The sequence below is a fragment of the Vulpes vulpes genome, unplaced genomic scaffold (genome assembly GCF_048418805.1).
Source record: "Vulpes vulpes isolate BD-2025 unplaced genomic scaffold, VulVul3 u000000682, whole genome shotgun sequence".
Taxonomy (NCBI): domain Eukaryota; kingdom Metazoa; phylum Chordata; class Mammalia; order Carnivora; family Canidae; genus Vulpes; species Vulpes vulpes.
This window is the reverse complement of record NW_027325781.1, coordinates 117,779-130,155: the sequence shown is the minus strand read 5'-3', so window position 1 is coordinate 130,155 and position 12,377 is coordinate 117,779. Positions and strand designations below refer to the sequence as shown.

Genomic DNA, 12,377 nt, shown 5'->3' with positions numbered 1-12,377 from the left:
ATTGCAAATCTCACATAGGCATCTGATTCCAGGTTGGTTCCCTGTTAGATTCCAGGAGTTTTATTAAGCAAAGGAAGAAGCCCTTCACAGCTGATCTCACTTCACATGCTGGCATATAGTTCTAGGTATTGATATATCCCCACAGACCTAAACAACAGTTAAGTCCAGCAGAACATTATATGACGCACAGTCTTTCTTCACGTTGGCAGCAATAGTTTGGATACTGAGAATACGGTTGTGGGTTTTTTCCTCCTGTTGTGTTACATATTTTATCAGTAATCTGAAAATCACTATATTAACACATTTGAACTGCTTAATCAATGCTAGTAAGTTGGCACTGTCAGCCTTTTCCCTCACTATCTATACTTAATATTTCTCTTGGGTGTGTTTTTGAATGGAACAAAGAAGGATAATTCTTCCTGTTTTTCTATTTTCCTTTTCCACCTCCCTGTCCTTTGGCTGCTATTTTACAAAACATCCTAATTTATAAAAGAATGGTCTCTTACAAGAGATGAAGTACAAGAATTTTAAACCCCTTAATTGCACTGTGTGTTTCAAATCTTAAAACTGAATTCTAATTTAGTGCCTCAACATTCTAAATCAACATTCCAGGAATTTTTTAAATCTTGCAATGATGCAAAGTATCAAGTTGAAAATCAACCACAAGAAGACATAACATTTCCACACTTTTAACTTATGGGCTAAAAATGGAAAAAGATTCACATTGCTTATATTTGCTTTAGCCTGATTAATGGCAGTTATATCAGAAGGCCTTGGCCAACACTTGGGGAAAGCAGCCAAGTACACAGAGACAAGCCAAAAGTCACTAAAGATGAGCAAGTCACAATGCACCATCTGTGGTGGCACCAGATACCTGCATAAAATAAATTCTCAAAATAAGAGAAAATTCACTTAAGAGAAATGCAGCTTCTTTTAATTAACTTTCCTCCAGTAATTGTTATCTTTTTAGGAAATACCATAAATATCCTGCTGGATATTTATGATTGTTTGGGCAGCTTTTCTCACGAGGGCCATAATTAACAGGGAGACACAGTTTTGGTTCCCTCTGTCCCACACAAAGACAACTTGGGACTCTTAAATAATGCCTTGCTTTCAAATTAATGCAAAATGTTATTACATTAACCCAGGAATCAATTAAGCTATTTTAAAGAAATAATATATTTTTTACAATAACCAGGCTTTAGTTGAATAAGCTGAGCTGAAGTGTGGCTATAACTCCAATAACACTTGGATGAATTTAACCTAAAGGAATTACAACTTAATACAAATAGATGAGGGATATCTGGGTGGCTCAGTAGTTGAGTGTCTGACTTTGGATCAGGTAATGATCCTGGGGTCCTAGGATGGAGTTCTGCATCAGGTTCCCCTTAGGGAGCCTGTTTCTCCCTCTGCCTATGTCTCTGCCTCTTTCTATTAATCTCTCATGAATAAATAGATAAAATCTTTAAAAAAAATACAGATAGATGAGATTTCATCAGAGCACATGGCAAAATATTTTTTACCACTTTTATGTAGTTTGTTTTAAAATATGTCAACTCAGTCTTTGGAATTTTAAAGACATTTTTATATCTTCTCTAATATAATCATTTATATGTGTACTAATACAACCATCACACTTCCACATACTAGACTCTTCCTAAGTTAGGGGTATGAATTAAATTATTGTTTTTAACCACATTAGTGGAGACAGCTCTACTTTCAGCACTTGAGCCAAAGGATCAGGAATGGCCACACAACAGAGGCAATGACTTCAACACCTCACTGACCTTGACTCACAAGTATCTCTGACTTTATCACCCCTCCGGTTCCATTGTCTTGTTTAGTTCCAACCTTCATTAATTCTAAAATGGTCCATGACAGTAACCTCCTCTCTAGCATCTGGGCCTCCAAACTACCCTACACTCCATAGGAATGTGGCCATTTGACACCTGTCCTAACAGAGCTTTGGAAATTGTTCAAATGTCAATAGCCCTTAAAGTTCAAACTCTAGTAAGTCAACAATTTTCTGTTAAGCAAATCAATTGATAAACCAACCTCTTCACAATTTGTCTCTAACCTATCTCTTTGGCCTTATGTCTAACTATCCATATGCGCTCCCAAATATCCTAAACTGTAGTTTTCATCACAATGGCAAATTATAGACTATATAATCAGGCTCCCTGGGTTCTAATCTCAATAGTATCACCTTCAAAATGTGTTAGCGGGAGACCAAATACTTTATTTTTTGAAATTTCAGTTTTCCCATCTGTACAATTGGGATCAAAAGGTTGTTGTTAATTAAATGACACACACTAATATTAAATAAAGAGTAGCACAGAACATGAAGACTCCTAACTCGGGGAAATGAACTAGGGGATGTGGAGGGGGAGGAGGAGGGGGGGTGGTTAGTGGGTGACGGGCACTGAGGGGGGCACTTGACGGGATGAGCACTGGGTGTTACTCTGTATGTTGGCAAATTGAATACCAATAAAAAATAAATTTATTATGAAAGAAAAGAAAAGAACAAAAAGAAAAGAAAAGAAAAGGAAAGAAAGAAAGAAAGAATGAAAGAAAGAAAGAAAAGAAAGAAAGAGTAGCTAGTAATAATCACAGCAAACAAACACTTAATCCATGCCTTTACCCCAAACTTTCTGGCTGATGTGTCCTCCCATCTGGCATCCTTTTCTCAATGAACTCCTATATGTCCCTCAAAGATTAGTTCAAATGGCACCTGCCTTTGAAAGCCTTCCTTTACCATTTCACTTGGGAAAAGGTAGCTTTCCCCACTGAAATACGCTTACAGCATTTTGTGAATATTGTATATTACAACCTGCATCTTCATAAATCTCTATATATGTGTTCTTCCTATAGTGTAAGATCTGCATGGAAAACAATAATATCTTGACATCCCCATACTCGGTTATGGGTACACTGTACCATCCCTCACCCAAGAAAGATATAGTAAAGTCCTAATACCCAGTACCTCAAAATGTGACCTATTTGAAAACAGAGTTGTTGCAGATATCATTAGTTAAGATCATACTGGAGTAGAGTGGAGCCCTAATCCAAAACAAATGATATACTTTTAAGAAGACAGCAATGTGAAGACACAGAGTCACAAGCACCATATGAAGCCAGAGGCAGAGATTGGAGTGATATATATCTCAAGCCAAAGAGTGCTAAGAATTGCTGGCCTTCATCAGAACCTATGAAGAGGCAAAGAATTCTGCCCCAGATCCTTCAGAAGGACTGTGGCCCGACCAAAACATTGATTTCAGACTTCTAAACTACAGAATTGCGAGATAATAAATTTCCGTTGTTTTAAGCCAGCAACTTATGGTACTTCATTATAACAGCCCGAGGAAACCAATACATGTTCCCAGATTCAGGGGGAAAAACTAACATATTTGTGTTAAAGAAGCAAATGACTTTAAGAATTTTACTTAATCAATTGGGACTTACATAGAAAAATAGGAGTGTACAGAGATGGCTAGATTAGACCATCCTAAATTCTGGCTTTAAGAATCTGTAAGTACCTGATTTCCTATTTAAGTATCATATTTAACTTCCTTGCCCACCTAAAAAATTAAGGTTATTGATGCTTTTTCTTTTAAGATTTTTTTATTCATGGGATCCCCGGGTGACTCAGTGGTTGAGTATCTGCCTTTGGCCCAAGACATGATCCTGGAGACCCAGGATCGAGTCCCGCATCGGGCTCCCTGCATGGACCCTGCTTCTCCCTCTGCCTGTGTCTCTGCCTCAGAGAGACACTGAAAGAGAGAGAAAGAGGCAGAGACACAGTCAGAGGGAGAAGAAGGCTCCATTCAGGGAGCCCGATGCGGGACTCAATCCTGGGTCTCCAGGATCTTGCCCTGGGCCAAAGGCAGGTGCCAAATCACTGAGCCACCTAGGCATATCAAGATTGATACTTAAGACTTAGAAAATGTTGACATATTCCTCCTTGCCCTGTACCTACACTGACTGCTTATAAAATGAAACCTAGTCTTATTCATCAGAGCAATGACATAAAAGTTTTTCAACAGGTGATTCGTAAAAAATGGCATACTTATTCATCTTAATATGGTATCTATAGTCCAAGGAGATTGTGTCTGAGACTCCAGAAAGTTTTTTCCAAAGCATTTTTATTAACAACATGTTTGCTCTCAGGGACCTATTAATTTATTATAATGTAGTTATACTGATAGGCATCTTACCTAAAAACATTCATTTACATGGAAATAACAGTGTAAAGACAGATAAAAGTAGTCTTATATTTAGGCCAGAATCAAGGTCTATCTACTCTTTACGTTAGTAATTGCAGCTAAGAAGGAAGGAAAAAATATAGAATTTGGAAGGAGAAATGTAATTTCAGTCACTGTGGTTAGAAGGGACATTTATTGTATGATTGAAATAAGTCAATAGGAGAATGACAAACATTAAATGGTCTCATTCATTTGGGGAATATAAAAAATAGTGAAAGGGAATAAAGGGGAAAGGAGAAAAAATGAGTGGGAAACATCAGAAAGGGAGACAGAACATGAGAGACTCCTAACTCTGGGAACAAACTGGGCGGGGGGTGGAAGGTGAGGTGGGCGGGGGGGGGTGACTCGGTGATAGGCACTGAGGGGGGCACTTGATGGGATGAGCACTGGGTTTATTCTATATGTTTGCAAATTGAACACCAATAAAAAATAAATTTATATTAAAAAATCCAAAGTACACAAGGAAGGCAAAATGCCATACTTATTTGGTGCCTAAAATAACATGTTATTATAAAGTAAAGCAATTTCATTTTTGGAGCATGGAAAATCCCAAAACTATGAAAAATGTGCTTTCTGAGATCTCTAAGAGCCTTAACTTCAAAAACATGCAGTGAAGGTACTAAATAAATCTTTCAAGAAAAAGAATGCTCTGGCATGAGTCAAACATCCAGTTTCTGACACCTACATTCAATGTTGCCTCTAAAGAGATGTCTTGTCTTTCACTGCTCAGGTCCTTGAGAACCAGGCCTCACAATGAAGGAAGTCAGTATAGTCACAGTCTGGTTCTCCAGCTTCTGGAACTCCCAAGAATGCACAGATTTGATCCAGTCATCTATAATCCAACAGTCATTCAATAATCATGAGTTATGCCTTACCCTAGGCTCACCACTGATTTGCTGTTGGCAGCTTTGATTAATTTTTTTTCCTGAAGCTCAGTATTCTCATCTGTAAGCAAGGATAATGATGGTATCTGCTTCCTAGGATTTGTTGTGGTAATTAAATAAGAGATGGCTCATAGGACTTCACATAGAGCCTGGCATATGATAATTACCCAATACAAGTTAACTGCTGTCTTTATCATCATTACTGGAATATGTTATAAAACTAGTAAGCAAGTTGAGGGTAGGACTGTGCCTATTACTTAATGGACACCCACACTGAACAGCTGAGACCAGTGAATGCTAAAGTAAATCTTCGTGCCAATTCCAGCCCAAAGCCTACTTCTGTAAATGTTTATCGGAACACAGCCACTCCTGATCTTTTATATGTTGTCTATGTCTACGTTACCCAGCAGATGTACATAGTTGTAACAAAAGGACTGAATAGGCTGCAGACTGTGAACCATTTATTACTTGGCTCTTTAAACAATAAGTGTGTTAATCCTGCACTAGAGCATCGCCACTTACTATGTGGTCCTCAGCTCATTAGAAATACAGACACTGGGATCCCTGGGTGGCTCAGTGGTTTAGCACCTGCCTTCCGCCTAGAGCGTGATCCTGGAGGCCGGGGATCAATTCCTGCATCAGGCTCCCTGCATGGAGCCTGCTTCTCCCGCTGCCTGTGTCTCTGCCTCTCTCTGTGTGTCTCTCATGTAGAAATAAACAAAATCTTTAAAAAAAAGAAATACAGACACGTAGGCTCCCTTGACCTACTGAATCAGAAACTATATATTTTCACAAAATCTTCAAATGATTTACAAACATTAAGGGTTGAGAAACAGTGGTCTAGGTCAGAGGTTAACAAAATTTCTGTAAAGGGATAGAGAGTAAATATTTAAGCCTTTGTTGCAGGACTATAATATCTGTTCAAATCTGCCTTCCTATCTCAAAAGCAGCCAGAAAAAAATATGTAAATAAATGGGCACGGTTCCATGCCAATAAAACCAAGTATGGAACCTGAAGTTTCAATTTTATACAATTTTCATGTATCACAAAATATTCTTTTAATTTTTTTCAACCATTTAAAAATGTTGAAACCTTCCCTTAGCTTGTGTACCATACAAAAACAGGCAGCAGGGCAGCCCGGATGGCTCAGCGGTTTAGTGCCACCTTCAGCCCGGGGCATGGTCCTGGAGACCCGGGATCGAGTCCCACATCAGGCTCCCTGCATGGGGCCTGCTTCTCTCTCTGCCTGTGTCTCTGCCTCTCTATGTGTCTCAAGAATGAATAAATAAATAAATAAATAAATAAATAAATAAATAAATAAATAAATAAATAAATAAATAAAATCATTAAAAAAAAAAAAAAACAGGCAGCAGGTAGGATCTGGCCTGTAGATCAGAGTCAGTAGTCTTAATCTAGGCTAATGCCACATCACTGTTTAGCCAGCAGGTTACCCCTCCTCCCATACTCTCCCCAGGACTCTAAAAACCTATGTGTATTTTCTGGCATATGTGACTTTAGAGAAGTTATCTTCTACTCATCTAACTTATCCTAAAAAATATTTCTGTTCCTCCTTTATGACTTCTAACTTGTAATATAAAGTTCCTATCAAATGATGTGATGGTGTAACTGTTTCCTTTTCTTTGGCAGATTAAATAGAACATACCAGAGAGGCTGAACTAGGAAGCTATAGGTGAATAGACAGACAGGTGGACAGATAAGATACCTGCCTCCAAAGGAATAGGAACCTGATCACAATGAAAAACTCTTTGTCTCTAAATTCAAACCAAGTATGCTGAGCATTTCTAAATATATACTCAGGATTTGTGTCTATTTGATCCACAATATCCTTCTCCTTGACTCTTCAAGTAGTCTGAAGCTCTTGGAAAGTAACATAGGAAGTCTGCACATCTTGCCCTTGCCCTTCCCCTTCCAGAGGCTAGTAGATCACAAGCAACTGAGAAGGAACTGCCAGAGAGGGTTCTCCATCCAGAAAAAAAAAGAGCTTTGCCCCACTCTCAGGGCTCTGGGACACATTGGTGGGAGATGGCTAGAGGAGGGGATCCCTACCTGCCTTTTACTTAAGCCAGTATTCTTTGTTCCTGCTTATACTGAGATCATAAATCAGTTTCAGAAGAGAAGCTTAGTTCATAGAAACCTTTAATTTATGTTCAAAGTTTATTGAAGCTAAGCTCAATAAATGGTAGATAAGAGGACTTTGTTGAGTAAACACAACATTCATAATTTAGGTTTAGCAATTTAAGAAACATGAAAGTACTCAAGATTCATCAGAAGCACAAACTATATGAACTATCTGCACAATCTTAGAAGAAAGATTTACATATACCTATAGACTTATGATATATATATATAACATTTTAATCTAAATGAATGTGTTAGAATACATTCTGACCCCTGGTCTCGGCTACCATCACATCTTTTTTGTCGTTTAACCTTACTCTGTTTTATCTTTCTACCATCATCCAATTTTCCCTCTCCTTTCAAGGATAATTTATTCTGCGAAACAGGCTGAGATAAAAACCTTTCTACATAGCCTGATAAATCTTATAATTATAAATTATTCAATAATGAAATGGTTCCCATAGTGTATTAATGAGGAAGATTTCAGCTACAAGAAACAGAAAATCCTGGCCTCACTAGCTGACGTCTTAAGAAATTGATCATTTCATAAGAGAAATTCTGCAGTTAGGCAGCTACACGGTTGCTTAATTCAGTGCCTCGACAACATCATCAAGGATCTTTCCATTTTTCAATATTGCATTATTCAGGATATAGGCTTATCCTTATGTTAACTACCTTACACCATATGTGACAAAATGATATCCAGTAAAAATGCTGTGTTTTTGTGTCTCTTTAATTATGACAAAGTTTTTCCCTGAGCTCCCACAATATTCCACTTCATAGCTCATTGACCAGAAATGCATCATACCTGTTTCTAAAATATGAGCAGCCAAGAAGAATGAGATTACCATAATTGTGCTGAATGGGGAAAATATGCAGCCAAGAATATTTTATCTGGCAAGCCTGTCATTCAGAATAGGAAGAGAGATAAAGAGTGTCCCACACAAACAAAAACTAAAGGAGTTCATAGACCACTAAGCCAGCCCTGCAAGAAATATTAAGAGGAACTGAGTGGGAGAAAAAAGATCCAAAGCAACAAAGACGGGCAGCCCCGGTGGCCCAGTGGTTTAGCACTGCTTGCAGCCCAAGGTGTGATCCTGGAGATCCAGGATCAAGTCCCATGTCAGGCTCCCTGCATGGAGTCTGCTTCTCCCTCTGCCTGTGTCTCTGCCTCTCTGCCTGCCTTCTCTCTCTCTCTCTCTCTCTCTCTGAATTAATAAATAAAAAATCTTTTCTAAAAAAAAGCAACAAAGACTAGAAAGGAACATCACCAGAAACACCAAGTTTATAGGTAACACAGTGCCATGAAATTCATATCTTTCAATAAGCAATCTGAATGTATATGAACTAAATTTCCAATCAAAATACATTGGGTATCAGAATAGATTTTTTTAAAAAGGCACATCTATATGCTACCTACAAGAGACTCATTTTAGACCTAAAGACACCCCCATATTGAAACTAAGGAGATGGAGCACCACTTATCATGCTAATGGATGGCAAAACAAAGCCAGGGTTGCCAAACTTATATCAAACTAGATTTTAAAACAAAGACAGTAACAAGTGTTTGAATGATACACTCGACCAGATGGCCTTAACAGGTATATTCAGGACATTTCATCCCAAAGTAGAATATGCATTCTTTTATATACAATGGAGTATTACTCAGAATGAAATCTTGCCATTTGCAACAATGTGGATGGAGCTAGAGCACATTACACTAAGTGAAATAAGTCAGTAAGAAAAAGACAAATACTATATGATTTCACATTCATATGTGGAATTTAAGAAACAAAACAGATGAACATATGGGAAAAGGGGGAAAAAAGAGAGAAGGAAAAAACCATAAGAGACTTAAGGACAGAGAACAAACTGAGGGCTGCTGGAGGGAGATGAGCAGGGATGGGCTAGATGGGTGGTGAGGACACTTGTCAGGATGAGCACTGGGTGTTGTATGTAAGTGATGAATTACTGAATTCTACTCCTGAAACCAATATTGCAAATCTATGTTAAGTAGAACTTAAATACAATTTAAAAAAAAATTACCGTAATTGGATTAGGAAAGCATATGGTCATGTGAAAGATTATATTACCTGAATGAAAATCAGCATTAGAAAGAAGTGGGGAGGGATGCAGGAGCTATTACTCAGTAGTCACACAATACTCAATACTACAATCAATAAGAGGTATCCTGTTCATCAGCCTTTGAAGGTAGCCAATTAATTTGCAGGAAATAGTAACTGGGATATTCTGTGACTACACAATTTTATATTACTGGAGTAATAAAGATCTGAAGCAGCCTCAATGTAATTACAGAATAAAGGCACATACCACAATCTGAGAATAGTTCTAGAATTTGGCAAAACCTGGTCCTAACACCTTTCAGTAAACCAATGTTCATCAAGGACTCAAGCAGTTGGGATTTATAACTGCCACTCAGGCCCCAGCCAACTTTCCCCATGATGTGATCAGTTCCAATTAATATAATACACTTTAATTTGTGTATCATTCTGTATTCAAGTATGACAAGTACCTTAAGCAAAGAAAAAAAGCAAAGTTGAATTTAAAAAAATTAAAACATTCTAATGTGACCCAGAAGCTATCAATTTGTGAATGCTGCCGGGGCAGGGGGTCTTCTCTTACAGCCTCATTTAAGGGGGCTGCAAGTGGACAGAAACAAGGCTTGGTCATTCATAGCCGATAGATGATAGAAAACTGAAATGGAAAGAGAAGTCTGTGCATTCTGGTCCTTCTGTCCCTCCCTGTTCACCCACAGTGTCCACCTAGCAGCACAAGTACAGAAACTTGGTTTCTGTAAGCCAAGAGGAAGAGAACACTGTTTCTGAGACCCAGTTGATGGAGGAGGGGCCATGGCACACAATTCCTATTTACTTTTTCAACTATTTCTTCAAACTAAGAAAAAAACCCTATTCTAAATCTAACCTATTCTAAAATTATCTTAAATTTTCCAAAAACGAGATAGAAAGCATCTCAAATTCCCCTTCATAATTTGAAAGCACAAGTTAGAAATTGAGCACCAATAAAAAATAAATTTATTATAAAAAAAAGAAAAGAAACTGATGTCTGTTAATATATATCAGTACCTCATGTGTTTCAGACACAGCTATCTTACCTTCCTGTTATGTTTTGCTCTTTATTATACGAATGTACTAATGTAGCCAAGTAATTTAGGATGGGATCAACTCTAGTGGACTTCACAAGCAGGTTTAGTTTAGTTGGACAGCTATTCTTTTAAGTGTGTTGTTGCTAAAAATGTGACAGAGCTACTCTTTCTTCCATGAGTGTTCTGAAGACGTATTTAAACATTTCAACCTGTAAGAATCTGCTTAATCCCTCTGCAGAATATTAAAGAGAAAAGAAGTTACTCTTTGACCAGGAAAGTTTAAGGCATTTAAATATGATCAGATATCCAGAAATAAAATAGTACATTCCATGAAGAAACTAGGAAATCACAACACAGATACATTCATTGTACATGAAAAACTCAGAAACTTAGTATAAAAGCAAAGAAAATATTAAGTGACATTATTAAAGTAAGCTAACTAGAATAAGAAAATAACACCAAAACCACATTAATTCTATTGGTTTTTCTTGCACAGAACAGAGGGAAAATGATAAAAAATTGGACATATTAAATTTCTCCATTCTTTCCACTTAAGGGTAAAGTCTAGATCGAAAATGTTCTAAGAATTTCCTTTTATTTTATTATTATTATTATTTTAATATTACTTATTATTATTTATATGGAGCCCAATGCAGAACCTGAACTCATGATTTGAGCTGATACCAAGAGTCAGACACTTGATCAACTGAGCCACGCAGGTGCTTCGAGAATGTTTTGAGAATTTAATGGATAATTATTTCCCTTAAATCCAAATTTTTCCTTAATAGATTTTTAAAGAACCATATGCTCCTCAATAGTACTTAGTTTTGGCTTATGAATAAGATGAAAAAAGTTTGAGGGATAATGGCTTTTATGTATGGACCTGGGTGTGCAGATGCACACACACACACACACACATGCATGTGTGTGTGTATTTCCATCAACTGTTTATAATGGAAGTGTATCCAGAATAAGGATAAAACTACTGATTGGATTCTTAAACAATATAACTACTGCCTCAGAGTCTTAGAAAAACACTAGCTCAGAAGCTGCCAGGACTCTAAGAAATCAACCAGGATATGTACAAGCAAACTGCAGAACATTTATTAAAAGTCCACTACCTAATCTAAGGTGATTTTAGTACATCTATAGGTGTTTATGAGATTTTATCACATATCACTATGGTTCATAAAGCATTATTTATACAAACAATAACCATAGAAGTCCAACTCTCTAAACTTTCAAGATACCACTCGGTAAAGCAATCAATTACTTTGATTTAGTACACTGCTCTGGATTTTTCCTGGATGGCAAAGCCTAGATATTGGGAAAGACGCTAAAGACACGGCCAAGCTTCAGACCTTATCCTTTCTCCCTAAAAGACATTTATTTTTTTTTAAATTTTTATTTATTTTTGATAGTCACAGAGAGAGAGAGAGGCAGAGACACAGGCAGAGGGAGAAGCAGGCTCCATGCACCGGGAGCCCGACGTGGGACCCGATCCCGGGTCTCCAGGATCGCGCCCTGGGCCAAAGGCAGGCACCAAACCGCTGCGCCACCCAGGGATCCCCCTAAAAGACATTTAAATAGTACCTACCGGTTGCAGACAGATATCATGTTGGTTTATGTAGATTTTCATCTATATCAAGTGTTAGTACCTTGGAGTACAAAGGATCCTTTTGGTCTTCCTAAAAACAAGGGAAAAATTGAGCAAAGGCATTCCTCATATGTGTGCTTTACTCAGTTACTTTTGCCACTTTGGCTTTGGACTTTTTGGAGTGGAAGGTGAAATCTAGATGAAAATCAGACCCTTTTCGTACCCTGTTAACTCTTAACTCCTTTTCTTTTAATTCCAGTACAATACCAACTTTATTTCTTAAAGGCCCTTCCAGTTCTGTGTAATCCATAATCCCATGAAGACTTCCACAGACCCTGACCACAGCAAATTCAAATTATTTGATAAGAAGA

At 37.6% G+C, this 12,377-nt stretch overlaps 1 long non-coding RNA gene across 1 annotated transcript in view; it reads right to left on the bottom strand.

Annotated features, from left to right (window-relative positions):
- LOC140597326 (uncharacterized) overlaps positions 1–12,093 on the bottom strand; it is a 64,395-nt gene extending 52,302 nt beyond the window's left edge. The window contains exon 1 of the long non-coding RNA XR_011999193.1: positions 12,007–12,093. This is a non-coding gene — a long non-coding RNA (uncharacterized lncRNA). The remainder of the gene's footprint in view (positions 1–12,006) is intronic.
- Between the last annotated feature and the right edge of the window lie 284 nt (positions 12,094–12,377).